Source organism: Miscanthus floridulus, chromosome 11 (genome assembly GCF_019320115.1).
Source record: "Miscanthus floridulus cultivar M001 chromosome 11, ASM1932011v1, whole genome shotgun sequence".
Taxonomy (NCBI): Eukaryota; Viridiplantae; Streptophyta; class Magnoliopsida; order Poales; family Poaceae; genus Miscanthus; species Miscanthus floridulus.
This window is the reverse complement of record NC_089590.1, coordinates 6,033,240-6,045,672: the sequence shown is the minus strand read 5'-3', so window position 1 is coordinate 6,045,672 and position 12,433 is coordinate 6,033,240.

Genomic DNA, 12,433 nt, shown 5'->3' with positions numbered 1-12,433 from the left:
TCTATAAATTCAAATGACTTGCAAGAGGACATTCTGGAAAGCTTATGAAATTCTCTACAAATCATTTGTAAACATCAAAGCATGATTCTTACATTAACCAATCAAATTTTAGTAAACCTAGAATCTGTCCAGAATGACAGGGTTACTAACTTAATTATTTAATGATGATGCAAAAGCATAATTGGACCAAACCAAGTTTACCAACATGTTTTGCATACTAGAGAAACATTAGAAAGTATAGTGCCAACTTCTAAATAAATTATTTTAATATCCTTTTCAAATTTATTTAGTTAATTAGGTGATTAAAGCAATATATAGTAAAACTATTCAGAAAAATCTACAAAAATTCTAATAGCTATCTCATGCTTCACATATACTACCATAAAATTTTCAAAGCCATTGGGCAAGCAGAACTTGTTGTATCCAAAATAATAGGTGGCATGTCTATTTTGAGCATAATTAGGAAACCCTATTAAAAAGTGTCAAGCAACAGATTTCTTATTTTTCCTAGTATCATTCTAGCATAAGAACAGCACTCACCAAATTTTACCCTTACTGGATCTATAGAAAAATTATGAAAATTCACACAAGATCCATCCATGCAAACAAGAGAATTTTCTATCTCCTACATACAGTGTCCAAAATATATAAAAATTTAACTACAAGCTAGTCATGATATGAGCAATACACCATAAAAATTTCATGCCATTTGGAGCTACATAGAAAAAGATATAATTACCCCTATTTCTTGCATGATTAAAAGAGATAAATAGAAACTCCCATTTTCATAACAGAACATGGCATAACTCATATTTTTAATATAAACTAGACATTAACATGAACTCAGCAAAATTAGAACAACATCATTTGAAGCTACCAACTAGGAGATACATATTTTTGAATCTATATACAAATCTGTGAAAAGAATAAAACAAAATGAATTTGAAACCCTAACTCTACTAGCTGGGCCAGCCCGAACAGATCCGGTGGCCCACAACACACGCACTGGCATGGCCCAAAATGCGGCGCGGCCCACGCTGGCTCCCGCCTTGACTCAGCGACTAACAACGGGACCCCACGCGACAAACAGACAGATAGGGGAATGGAGGAAGACGACGGCGTAGCTCGTCGCCGGTGACTCCTCCGACGAGGCCAGCGGTGCTACAGCGTTCACCTCACCCTTGCACATCTATTGGAACCATCTATTGAAGCGATAGTCGTGGCTAAAAGCAATGGCGATGGCCATGGCGGCGCATGGCCACGGCATGGCCGGCTCCGGCGAGTTGATGGCGCTACGGCCCTAGTGGCCTGCTCTTCGAGCACCAGTAGCACATGTAGCAGCTAGCACAAGGGAGAGAAGGGATGGAAAAGGCTGTGGTGGTAGTTGGCCGCGTGGAACGCCAACTCCAGCGAGGTCAGCCATGGCGGTGGTGGAAGAAACGATGAATTCACGCTTACCAAGACTCAATTGACTCGACGGAACGATGGAGGTGGTAGAGGGGATCACAGCGAGGCTAGGAGCAAGATGGTCGGTGTGTTTTTGTAGTGGTGAGCGCGCACGGCAACGGCGACGCTCGAGCGGAAATGGAGGGCGGTTGTGGCTCGGCGCTGCGCGCGGTGAAGGCGAAGGAGAAGCAAATGGAGCAGGCGAGTGCGTCGGGCAGGCGTTGGCCTTCTTCTGGAGCACGGACGCATGATGTGGTGGCATCGACAGAGCATGCATGCCACACGGCGAGAAGCTCCTGTGCCGGTCGGCCACGGCAAGCACTGACGATTTTCTAAAATTTCGATTCAGAGTTCGATGACTATGACTGACAGCGCGACTTCAACGTGTCGATACAGCTAAACGATTAATCCAATGCAAAAACTATGTACATGAAAAATGTAGGTCTACCATCCATCTACAATTTCTTTTCAAGGACCATCATCTAATTCACCATGGATCAGAAGTTACATCAAGCCAAAGGTGGCTTAATCAAACTGAAAATATAGTTAGGACTTAGAATCTTTTCCAAGTGTGAAATCAGCATGGAATTCTGACTTGTGGGCCATGTTTGAGCATGTTCTAGCCATTTTCTTGAGATGATCATAAAGCAACTTTTGTTCCTTGATAAATTAGCTACAACTTTGGTAAGAGTGCACAGCCATGCAAAGTCTCTAAGTTGGTCTTTTGAATTAGTCAAACAGTGGCACTCTAGGGGTCATTTCAAGTCAAACCTTCACTTAAGGGCAATTTTGTCATTTTGATCTACATGAACAATGTCCAAACAATTACCCTAAGTGTAGTTAAGGTGTATTAGACCATGATCAACCACTTTACACAATTGTTATACCAATTTCTAATGATCACATGTGATGAAGCATAAAACAATCAATTCACTCAATTGTTGTAATTCCATGTTTCACATGTTGCACTACTTTTGTTGCAAGCTTAACTTGCCACATTCCTACCATGTTGCCATGTTTCAAGGTATGAGAAACTCATGTTACATTCACATGTTGCACTACTACCATTCATAAGCAATCAAGTATGAAACAACAGAATTTGTGAATGTTGCATATGTATGTTTCAGTAATAATGGCATGGTGACATGGATGATGCATATGTTTATGAGATGAAATGCAATTTTGTGGAAGCCAAACACCTAGGCTATTATAGCCCTCCCCCCTTAGAAAAATCTCATCCCGAGATTTGGAAAGCGTACCATTTAATATAGAAAGCCAGATAATTTTCCTTTAGATAATCTTCCCGCTCCCATGTTGCATCCCATTCACTATGATTACTCCAAACTACCTTGTATAACTTAACTACTCGCATACGAGTCACTCTTTCTTAAGTATCCAGAACCTGCACGGGCTTCTCCTCATAAGAAAGATCAGATTTCAATTCGATTCTCCTCGTTGCTATTCTTTCCTTGGGAATACAAAGACACTTCTTTAGCTGGGACACATGGAATACCGGGAATATAGCTCCCATTTCACGTGGTAGATCGAGTTTATAGGCTACTCTTCCACTTTTCTCAATAATGCGGTAAGGTCCAACATATCGAGGCTCAAGCTTCCTTTTGATTCCAAAACGTTTTACTCCTTTCATAGGGGATACCTTCAGATAAACATGGTCACCTACTTCAAACTCAATAGGTTTTCTTCTCTTGTCAGCATAGCTCTTTTGTCTAGCCTGAGCGGCAGTCATATTCTTCTATATAGTTCGGACTTGCTCTTCGGCTTCTTTTACAAAATCAATACCATAGAATCTTCTTTCTCTGGGTTCCACCTAGTTCAAAGGAGTTCTACACTTGCGGCCATAAAGAGCTTCAAAAGGAGCCATTTTGATACTCTCTTGATAACTGTTGTTATAAGAGAATTCAGCGAGAGGCAACCAGTCCTCCCAAGAGCCTTTGCAAGAGATAAGACAAGCTCTAAGCATGTCTTCAAGAATTTGATTAACATGCTCAGTCTGTCCTAATGTTTGCGGATGATAGGCAGAACTACGGATTAGATGAGTGCCAAGATTCTGATGTAAGCACTCCCAAAAGCGAGCCATGAATTGCGGTCGTCTATTTGAAACAATGGATTTGGGTACACCATGGAGACGTACCACTTGTTGAAAATAAATCTCAGCATAATTGTGAGGGTGATAGGTAGACTTGACCAGAATAAAGTGAGCGGATTTAGTTAGACGATCTACGATAACCCAGATGGAATCACAACCCTTTTTGGTAGTGGGTAATCCAACAATAAAATCCATGCTAATTTCTTCCCACTTCCAGCCAGGAATAGAGAGTGGCTGCAATAATCCGGGCCTCATGTGAATAGCCTTAACTCTGCAATAGTTATCACACCTTGCCACATAAGCTGCGATTTCTTTCTTCATCTTGGTCCACCAATAATACAGCTTGAGATCTTGATACATTTTATTGCTACCAGGATGGATGGACAATTTAGAAGAATGGGCTTCAGCTATAATTTGATTTCTAAGTTCTTTGTCTTTGGGTACTACAAGCCTATCATTAAACCAGAGAATTCCTTTGTCATCGACCCTAAAGTGCTTGGTCTCTTGATCTTTCATCTTCCGCTTGATATGAAACACACCCACATCAGTCTTCTGGAGTTCAATAATTTGACTTCTAAGAGAGCAATCCACAGTGATATTGTGGAGTACTACAGGATGAAGGAGGTGTGCCAGATGAAAGTCTTCACTAACTAAGGAATTGCAATAGGCCTTTCTGCTTAAGGCATCAGCAACCACATTTGCCTTGCCAGGATGGTAGTGCACTTGAAGGTTGTAGTCTTTGATCAATTCTAACCATTGTCGTTGACGCATGTTCAACTCAGGTTGAGTAAAGATGTACTTGAGACTTTTATGGTCAGTATAGATGTTGCACACATTACCTAGCAAGTAATGTCTCCAAATCTTCAGGGCATGAACAACCGCGGCTAGCTCTAAGTCATGGGTAGGATAATTGACTTCATGTTTTCGAAGCTAGCGCAAAGCATAAGCAATGACCTGGCCCTCCAGCATAAGAACACACCCCAAACCGGTGCCACATGCATCACAGTAGACATCAAAAGGCTTCTCGATGTCAGGTTGTGCCAATACAGAAGCAGAGGTTAGTAAGGTCCGCAAAGTGTGGAAAGCCTCTTCACACTTCGGAGTCCACTCAAACTTCTCATCCTTTTGAAGTAGTCGAGTTATGGGCTTGGTGATTTTAGAGAAATCTGGGATAAAGCGATGATAATAGCCAGCCAATCCTAGAAAACTTCGAACTTCTGTGACCGTAGTAGGTGCCTTCCACTCAAGGACTTCTTGCACCTTAGTAGGGTCAACCGAAATTCCATCTCCAGATAACACATGACCTAGAAAAGGTATCTTGTTCAACCAGAATTCACACTTGCTAAACTTAGCATAAAGCTGGTTGTCACATAACTGAGTTAAAACAATTCTCAGATGTTCAGCATGTTCCTCTTCATTCTGAGAATATACAAGGATATCATCAATGAACACGACGACAAACTTATCCAATTTCGACATGAATACTAAATTCATCAGGTACATAAAGTGTGCCGGAGCATTTGTCAACCCAAAGAACATGACAAGGTATTCGAACAAGCCATAACGAGTAGAGAAAGCTGTCTTAGGTATATCTTCAGGATGAATTTTGATCTGATGGTAGCCAGACCTCAAATCAATCTTGGAAAATACCTTAGCTTTGGAGAGCTGATCAAACAGAATATCGATGCGAGGAAGAGGGTATTTGTTCTTGATAGTAACAGCATTAAGGGGGCGATAATCTATGCACATGCACAAAGATTTGTCCTTCTTCTTCACAAAGATGGCCGGACAACCCCAAGGAGAAGAACTAGGCCGAATCAAACCTTTCTTTAATAGCTCATTCAACTGACTCTTTAGCTCAGCCAACTCATTGGGCGGCATTCTATAGGGCCTTCGAGAAATAGGAGCCATACCTGGAATGAGTTCTATCTTGAATTCTACATCATGGTCTGGAGGTAATCCAGGCAAGTCATCAGGGAAGACATTTGGAAACTCACAGACAACTGATATATCTTCAATGGCTTTGGCTAGGGTAGCATTGGCGGTATTGTGGATAGAGATATCATGAGGTAACTGCACTAGAAAACTCTTCTTATCCACAGGATCTCTCAACATTACCATACGGGTTGATGTATCGATCAACACTCCATTCCTGCTCATCCACTTCATTCCTAGGATTACATCGATTCCTACCCCCGGTAGAACTACAAGATCCGTAAGGAACTCTCGATCCCCAATCTCAATCTTTATATCTTTAACTACTTGGTTAGTCAGGATATTATTTCCAGCAGCACTAATACAATAACCACCCTTGATAATTGTAATCACATTCATCTTATGCATAGACGCAAAAGTAAAACTCACAAAGGAATGCGAAGCACCCGAATCAAAGAGCATAACTGCAGGGTGATCATTAACAAGGAACTTACCAGCGGTGACCACTTCACCAGCAGGAATTTCCTCCATAGTAGTGTAGTGAACACGCCCCTGACGGATGTTTCCCTGAGCATTCTGCTTGGAAGGATAGGGGCACTTATTAGCCCAATGACCAGGCTAGTTACAGTTCCAGCACGGCCTGTTTGCTGGCGGAACATTAGAGCTGCCCTGCCTAGAGGTATTCTTTGGCAAGGAAATTATGTACCCCTTGCGGAAACCGGTTTTAGCTTGGTTCTTCTTCTGAGGTGGGCGGTACCAGACATTAGCATTGGGTGGACGATACTAGGTCTTGGATACCACTGGTTCCTTGGACTGAGAAGCACCTGCCTCAAAGTTTCTTTTATGGGTCTTGGAAGCAGCATATATCTTATCATTATTCTCCTAGGTCAAGGTGTCACTGATAAACTCATTGAAGGTGACACACTTGCAGTTGCCCATAGACTTCATCAGTTTAGGGGAAAGTCCCCTCTTGAAGCTAGCTATTTTCTTGGCATTAGTATCCATGAACTCAGGAGCATACCTTGCCAGGTTGTTGAAGGCCTAGAGGTATTCATTAAGACTCTTGTTGCCTTGGGTTAGCTTCATAAACTCGGTATGCTTAATGGCCATGAGACCAGGAGGGATAAAATGTCCCCTAAAAGTTGCCTGGAACTGGTTCCAAACTATCTCGACATTTGCAGGGAAGGTGGTCCTGTGATGGGTCCACCAGATGCCTACAGGGCCTTGGAGCTGGTGTCCTGCATACGAGGCCTTCATACCTTCTGTCAAACGGAGCAATCCAAACCTTTGCTCTATCGTGCTCAACCATTCATTAGCTTGTAATGGTTCTTCTGCCTCATGAAAGATAGGAGGCTTTGTGTTCATAAAGTCCTTAAAGCTGCTGTACTGGTTCGGCTCAGGTCCCTAGCGGACATGTCGGTCATCATGGTTAGCCATATGGCGCATAGCCTTAGCTAGCATGCGCTGACTTTCAACAACTGTCTGCATTAGCTCAGCTGGTGTGGGCGGTGGAGGAGGTGGTTGTTCCTCATCTCCCATGCTACGACCGCGATGAAGGTTATAAGTCATCTATAAAATGTATAGCCAATGAGCACTGATGATGTGGAAATTTTTGTAGATGAATTGTATAATTATGCCAAACTGAGTCTATTGGAGAGAATGCATTTATATAATTAACAGAGGCACAATCATTCATCACAATCACCCAACTCATCAAGCGCATCAATTGACACATAAATGCGATGAACTTAACCAACAACGAGATCTATAGACCGCAAAGACTGGAATTTAACAAAGGCTCACATACGTGGAGCATAACACGTTTGATAGGTTACATCCAAGCCATAGCGGTTCCAAACTGACATCAAAGATAACTTAAGGTTCGATATTACATCTCAATGATTAACTTGATACAAAGCTACTCATTCATGCATGAGGATCAACAAAAGACTAGCTCTTGCGCATTAGCTAAGCAGTAAGCTAAACTACGCATCGTCCTCGGAGTTAGTGTCGAAGATCTCTCCTCCATCTTCATCACTAGCAGGCTCTAACTCCTCATCTTCCTCCTCATTAGGTGGAACGTCCTCAGGTCCATTGACCTCCATGTCATCATCACCTTTAGCCATGATGACACCAGAGCTCATCTCATCCTCATTGTCATTCTCATCATCAGGTGGTAGGAGAGGGTGAAGCTGATTATGTAACAGGTGAACCTCCTCATGGAGATGGTCATTGTACTCTTCGGCAACTACCAACTGCTGCTCTAGCTCCACCTGTCGTGCTCTCAACACATTCTCTTCATGCCAGGCTTCATTCCGTTGATTCATCACGTGAATCAACATGCATTCACAATTGCGGTGAGCAACTGTCAACCTCTGAACCTCTAGGGTCTCTTAGTCCTGTTCCTATGTTACTTGCTCCAAACGGTGCTGAGCCGCATTCCTCTCAGCAGTCACCCGGGCCAGCTCTGCCCTCAGCCTTTCCGCCTTAGTAGGCTTAGGACGGGGCTCACGAGGAGCTAAACGGTGACGAGGCGCCCTGCCTCCAGCGGACTTGCGAGCAATGAGTTTCGTGCGCGCCATCTGTAGTAAAAAGTTGCAACGTAAGGGAAGAATCGTTTAAGGGATACGAAATTTAATTAGTCGGGACCATCAATTTTAAAGGAGGGAGTAATGCAAGAAATGCCATGTATGCTTGAACATGATGCATGCACGATCCGTACGTCCTCACAAACCTAGAAAAATTTAAAGGCTAGCGAAATATATGGTGGCATACATACGTTCTCTCATATACGGTAGCTAGTCGATCTACAACGATACGTTGTTAGTGTACCTACAAAAAATTTCATTTTAGCCCAATAATTTCCCAAAATGCATGTAAAGTAAGCAGTAAACTAAATACTTTCATACATACATCCCCCGATATATATATTCTAGTATCACAGCTACCCGTTAGAGATACCCACATTTAAGTACTCTCATAGATACATGATCGAACATGTAAGTATGCGAGAAACCACAACTACTCTCCCCTAGACCGATGATTGGACGGTCATGCTCTCACAACTCCCACTTACCAGAGCGTAGAGGTATTTGATCCATATATTACCACCCAAGCAGATGGCATCCATACCATAGCACGCCGTATGGACGACGAAATAGAAACAAGCAGGAACCCCCAAGTTAGTACTTTAATAAGCCACCTAATAGTCCTTATTTGGGCATAAGGGATATGGCCACTGGCAATACTTAGTATTTAATTTAGGAATTTTCACAAATACTTTTGTTTTAAATACACAAATGACATGTTTAGTGTCGAATCTTGCTCTGATGCCAGCTGTAACAGAACCGACCAAATCATAAGAACATAAGAACAAAAACAATCACCGAAGTGATCAAATTCCTGTACTTAAGCTCCCATAATCCCGGTAGTCCAAAAATCACGAATGATTTCAACCAACTCTCGACATCCAAACCAAGACCGTAGTGATTCAACATAACACATCATTCATTACAATATTTCACAAGTAGCATTCGGATTACAAACCAAGTTCAAATGTGCGGAAGCAACATAGTTTAGTACATAACTTCATAGTTTTCAAATACATTGCCAAGTCTGAGTCATGTCCCACAAAAGCATCATCAGGTACGAGAACTAGTAGAGACCGTGCCCAATGGTCTAGTCTTCATCCCCAGCTGGGAGAAGGCAGTACTTGCAGCAACCAAAGTAGAACTGGTCATCTGCAATAGATGGGAGATAAACCCTGAGTATGAGAAGGTACTCAGCTAGACTTACCCATTAAACCAGAAATAAAAGACACCAAGGATCATGCAAGGCTTATGAGGTGGGCTAGCTTGACATAGTTGCATAAAAGAGCTTATGAATATAGTAACCCATTTATCTTAGCATCAAGTTATCATCATTTACCTGTCCACTAGATTTGCACATGTACTAAAGCACTCACTTATTAGGAGCAATCAATATTAACCATAGCAGGTATAATAAGGCTGTCATCATCATATCATCATTTCTGAACCATTAGGTTATTTAGTGTATCTACTTTGGAGATAAGCCCGTCAAGTTCTCACTAACCGGGAGAGACGGCGACTCAAATCGAATTACAACTCAGCTGAGGGGGTATTCCTAACTCTCACCCTGGCATACTTAGCAAGGGTAGCCGTGGGTCACCTTTGGGACAACTCAGGAACTAAATTCGCGGGTTCGATCAGCGCTAGCGCTCTTAGGGATTACCCTTCTGCCAGGACGATCAGGACTTTTAAATCACCTACCCTTGGACTCACGCCTACGGCTCCCTTTCGAGGCGTACTTTATACTTATCGACTCCCGGCCTGAGGTGAGCTACTTGGCTTCGTGGTCAGTCTTCAGACACGGCCAACTAAGAGAGAGGCATGCGTTCAACATGAATAGGAAAGGCTCCAAGATTCAGTCCTTAATCGACACAGACGGAGTCACTGCAAACCGGCAAGCCTCCGTCCGGTCTTCATTTCAAATTAAGACTGGTTCTTTTCCACGATAGCAAATATAGCCAACCGTGCCATATGTATCTTCCTATATCTCGTAGGTGACAGGAAATCACCTAACTTCTACCGTGTTTAAGTAGGGCTAAGCACTACACAAGCCTGAGCTACATGGGATTCAGGGTATCAATATCTGGACAAGGATTGGATAACCAATGCAGCAAGTGTTTGCATCCAACACCTAAACTTAATGCAACAATATATATATATATGTAACAATAATACTTTAACTGCATTTCGGAAATTAGGAGGCTTAATATGCTCCGGGGCTTTCCTTTCACAAAGTTGCACGGACGGTGATCCGGGCACTCAACGGCGACCTCGTCTGGCACTTCTCCTGAAGGCTGCACCTCCTGAACCTCTGGTGTCAGCTGCTGCTGCTCGCTTGATTCCTCGAATTCCAGCAGTGTCACACCCTCCGGTACACCTATTGCATGCCGATGCACAAGATAAATATCATGGATGCATAACGAATGACATGATGCTCATGATGAATGAACCACAGTAAATGTTTAACGAAAACATCACTGGACACTCGTTTACTAATTTAGAATAGCTCTATTCAAATCACTTTAAAACATGTATCTACTTAACTTGAAGAACGAGATCTACTTACCTAACTTGCATAACCTAAGATAAAGGTGCTCATCTTCAGTTAAAGGCCTAACACCTAGGAACATTACCACAACTTAGAAATAGTAAAGGCATACTTAAATCAAAGTTAAGGTTTTACATGCAACGAGTAGTTCCTTAATTCAATCATAACCAGAGTTCTATAAATTCAAATGACTTGCAAGAGGACATTCTGGAAAGCTTATGAAATTCTCTACAAATCATTTGTAAACATCAAAGCATGATTCTTACGTTAACCAATCGAATTTCAGTAAACCTAGAATCTATCCAGAATAATAGGGTTACTAACTTAATTATTTAATGATGATGCAAAAGCATAATTGCACCAAACCAAGTTTACCAACATGTTTTGCATACTAGAGAAACATTAGAAAGTATAGTGCCAACTTCTAAATAAATTATTTTAATATCCTTTTCAAATTTATTTAGTTAATTAGGTGATTAAAGCAATATATAGTAAAACTATTCAGAAAAATCTACAAAAATTCTAGTAGCTATCTCATGCTTCACATAGACTATCATAAAAATTTCAAAGCCATTGGGCAAGCAGAACTTGTTGTATCCAAAATAACAGGTGGCATGTCTATTTTGAGCATAATTAGGAAACCCTATTGAAAAGTGTCAAGCAACAGATTTCTTATTTTTCCTAGTATCATTCTAGTATAAGAACAGCACTCACCAAATTTTACCCTTACTGGATCTATAGAAAAATTATGAAAATTCACACAAGATCCATCCATGCAAACAAGAGAATTTTCTATCTCCTACATACAGTGTCCAAAATATATAAAAATTTAACTACAAGCTATTCATGATATGAGCAATACACCATAAAAATTTCATGCCATTTGGAGCTACATAGAAAAAGATATAATTACCCCTATTTCTTGCATGATTAAAAGAGATAAATAGAAACTCTTATTTTCAAAATAGAACATGGCATAACTCATATTTTTAATATAAACTAGACATTATCATGAACTCAGCAAAATTGGAACCACATCATTTGAAGCTACCAACTAGGAGATACATATTTTTGAATCTATATACAAATCTGTGAAAAGAATAAAACAGAAATGAATTTGAAACCCTAACTCTACTAGCTGGGCCGGCCCGAACAGATCCGGCGGCCCACGACACACGCGCTGGCACGGCCCAAAACGCGGCGCAGCCCACGCTGGCTCTCGCCTTGACTCAGCGACTGACGACGGGACCCCACGTGACAGAGAGATAGATAGGGGAATGGAGGAAGACGACGGCGTAGCTCGTCGCCGGTGACTCCTCCGGTGAGGCCAGCGGTGCTACAGCATTCACCTCACCCTTGCGCATCTATTAGAACCATCTATTGAAGCAATAGTCGTGGCTAAAAGCAATGGCGACGGCCATGGCGGCGCATGGCCACGGCATGGCCGGCTCCGGCGAGTCAACATCGCTACGGCCCTAGTGGCCTACTCTTCGAGCACCAGTAGCACACACAGCAGCTAGTGTAAGGGAGAGAAGGGATGGAAAAGGCTGCGGTGGCAGTTGGCCGCGTGGAACACCAACTCCGGCGAGGTCAGCCATGGCGGCGGTGGAAGAAACGATGAATTCACGCTTACCAAGACTCAATTGACTCGATGGAACAGTGGAGGTGGTAGAGGGGATCACGGTGAGGCTAGGAGCAAGATGGCCGGTGCATTTTTGTAGTGGTGAGCATGCATGGCGACGGCGACACTCGGGCGGAAATGGAGGGCAACTGTGGCTCGGCGCTGCGCGCAGTGAAGGCGAAGGAGAA